Here is a 3,835-nt window from a genome sequence, read left to right as displayed (position 1 = left end):
ATAATGTTCGATAGCAAAAAGTAAATAATAAAAAAAGAGAATAAAATCATCGTATATATTTATATATATATATTTCGATTTGTTTGAAACTTTACCTGTATAATCTATAAATGTTAAATAATATATCTCTCGGTAAGTGTCGTATATAATAATAATAATATATACAATTATTAAAATTAATAAAGTATTTCTCGCGCGTGGTAATTATTCAAATACATTAGTTACGCGTGAGTCATTGTAATAATATTATATATTAAATAAGTAATCGTAGAAAAGAGTTGAAAGAGAAAATAAATAAAAAAAAAAAAAAGAAAAAGAAAACGAAAAGACAAGTGGCAATCTTTTCTAGTGGTAAGTATTATACTTACTACTTGCGTTGTGTAGTGTTACCTGATGGAAGAAGAATTGTCATAGCTTCTTCTCATCGTAGACGAAGAGGAAGAGGAGGTGGAGGTGAAGGAGGAGGAGGAGGAGGAGGAGAAGGACGATGATGAGGATGAGAAGGTTGATAGTTATATATGTCTCTCTAAGAAGCTATGCAAGTATATACATATATACATATATATAAATATAAATACATATAAGTATTTTTGTAAATGTGTGTGCGAAAATGTGGCATTGCCAGAGGGGGAGTAGGCATATATAGGCAATAATACGGGGATAGGCCGTAATTGTTATAAAATCATCGAGCAAACACATCGGACAAGACAGCCTGAGGGTTGTGGGCGGTGTTACGTGCCGTTACTATGGTTACCATAGTGAAACCTCTCCTAAAGCACCCCCCTACCTCTTGATTGCGCGGAAACCACCACCCGTTCTCTGATCTACGTGTGTATGTACTGAAAACGGTATCTATATATATATATATATATACTTACTATCCGTATACACCTTTGCATCATTGTGTGTTAGAATTTGACTCCCCAACACACACACACACACACACACATATGCGAATTTCTCTTCTAACCTTCTAGGATTTAAATTGTCCCGCGCTTGCGCATTCCAATCTGTACTTTGCGCATCCTCGTGTATCCCTACCAGATTTATCCCCCCCCACAACCACCCTACCACAACCACCCCAACCCTCACACTCTCTTCTTTCATTTCATTCCCACCTCTCATCCCTGTCAGCTCGCTCTTTCCATTTCTTTGCTTTTTTTTTTTTGCTTCCTTTCTTTCTTTCAAACCTACCACCCTCCCTCCCACCTACGTCCGTCCACCCTCTGTTTTTTTTTTACTCCGTTTTACTCTTTTATTTTTTTTTTTTTGTTTTTTTACCTAGATGTATGTCCACGGGTACATTTGTATATAATTTGTACCGGCTATTGTATTATTCTACTATTCGTAATTCTTTTTGGTATCTGCGACAACCAGCGTGAGATTGGATGTTGTATCGTTCGTTTTATTTAGATATTGTATACTTTTTTAAATTATGATTTCTCTTCTTTTTTATATATATATCAGATGGTCGGTTAATATTTTCTTTTTATTTATCGTTGTATTACGAGAGAGAGAGAGATACGAATTTTATAAAATTATTTATTCGTAATAATTTAGATAATATTGGCAAGCTCGTTTATTCAGATTGAAGATTAATATGGAAATATGTATAATTTTAAATATGAAAAATATCTATATATTTGATGTATTTTAATAACAACACATATATTATGATAAATTTAATGAGAATATTTGAAAAAATTTGATTTTGTTAATTGGTATAACACGTTTATTTATTAAAATTAATTTATCTGCGGAAAATGACCTCTCTATATCGCACGATGTAATTGGACTGTGTGTGTGTATGTTCTGCAATTACAATTAAATTTATTCTCAACGCCGTATTTTAAAATACTTACAATTTGTAATAAATCGATAAAATTGTATATTATTTTTCAAAATGGTATATTCATTTTCATTCAAATTTGTTTGTATTTTTGTTTTTCTTCTTCTAGCAATTCATTTATCTCTCAATTGAATCATTTAACGTTACATTCGCAATGATTTTATTGTGAACGCGTTAAAGTGTGTTCAAATGATATAATTAATGTATATTATTATGCATATGCATGACAATACATTTTTGCATATTACATTAAATATAAATATGTATATATGCAATATAAATGGAAAATAACAAATATATTTTTAGAATCGTATAATCGGAAAAAATTCATTCCTATTCAGGTAACATATTGTCTTACTTGTTTTCTACAAAAAAATATACATTTGCTGATATTAGTTATTAATATTATAGAAATACAATTCTATATATTATTAACAATTTACAGAAAAACATTATGTAAGTTTTTTATTTGATTTCTTTCACACAACCCCACCCATCATCTCCCCGATATTAATTAATAATTAAAATATTATATTATATATTGTTTAAATAAAATTATATTATGGGACACCAGTATATATACAGAAAATTTTTGTACAAATATTAAAACGTATTTTAACAATGAACGAAGATAATAATAAATAAAGAAGAGAAGATTTAAAAAACAAGTTAGCACGCGTTGAAGGATGTTATTTTTATCCGGAAAGGGATTTGTTAACTATTTTCTCGAGGATATTACTATAGAAAATCCCTGGCACGTTTCATTCCAAGTATTTTTTCACGGCGTTCACGTAACCTGTATCATTTAGTTTATTCGAGAAGTACTACTCTGTAGCACCCTTCTTCGGAAGAAAATCGTTTGCCTTTATGTTCTTAATCCTTGACGAAATAACGCATCATTTACCCTCCTGTCCTGTTTGAAAATCTCAACGCATATGTTATTCTTTAGACACGTGTTGAAGATACCGAATAAATATTGTTATTCTTATAATGAAATCATTTTTAAAACGATTTATACTATTACTTGTGATATAATTTATAATTTGTAATAGGTTATATAACTTTGATCTCGTAATTTGGTAACGTGATTTTATTTTAACTTTCTTTTTATTTTTATTTTTTTTTTTTTCGTTAGTACGTTTCTTAAAATTGGCATAGAAATGTTTGTTTTTTTTTTCTTTTTTTTTTTCTTTTTTTCTTTTTCAAGAGAACGAATAATTTGGAAGGAGATAATTCTACAAAATTTGTCTAATTGTAAATTGTGTAATTTTTCAAAGTTTAAAAGCACGTACGCGGGTCGAGTAAAAAATTTCTTCGTAATTAATTTTTTTAATGTAAAAATGAAACAATTTGTTTTTCTTTCTTTATATTTTTCATATTTAGCATTCTTCAAAAACGATTTCAAATATATTTTCTGATCGGTTTTTAGTTCTTTATCTTAGTTCATAGTTGTAATAATGAGCAAAAACATCCAAATTTTTAATTGCATCATGTTCATTAACATCATAAATTTTGTTAATACCTTACTCGTATTCCTTTATTTTTTATTTTTTTTTGTAATAACATTAATTAAAAATCTATCGAAATTTTGCTTTATTTTCATTCATTTTAAAACCTCTATAACTTTAGACCGAATAAACAATATATCATAACTTTTTATTTTAATTACTCTATATGATACATCAGCTTTAAAACAACTGTAATTATCCAGATCCAATTAAAAAATGATTAAAGTTATGAATACGCAGAAACTTTTTATTCAAAATCCGATATAACGAATAGTATAATATATATTGAACTTACCAGATCGCGTATAAAAAAAGCATTAAGTATTTTTAATTCTATATTTTTACGAGAGAACATTTTTTGGATAGAGATTAAAAATGAAATAAAATATCCCCTTGTGTTGGAAAATGGAACAGATTTAATCTGTATTTTGTTAAGTTAAATAAATAAATAAATAAATAAATAAATAAAAATTTCTCA

This window comes from Polistes canadensis, unplaced genomic scaffold, assembly GCF_001313835.1.
Source record: "Polistes canadensis isolate GaletaPanama2010 unplaced genomic scaffold, ASM131383v1 scaffold_222, whole genome shotgun sequence".
NCBI classification, from domain to species: domain Eukaryota; kingdom Metazoa; phylum Arthropoda; class Insecta; order Hymenoptera; family Vespidae; genus Polistes; species Polistes canadensis.
This window is presented reverse-complemented; position numbering follows the sequence as displayed.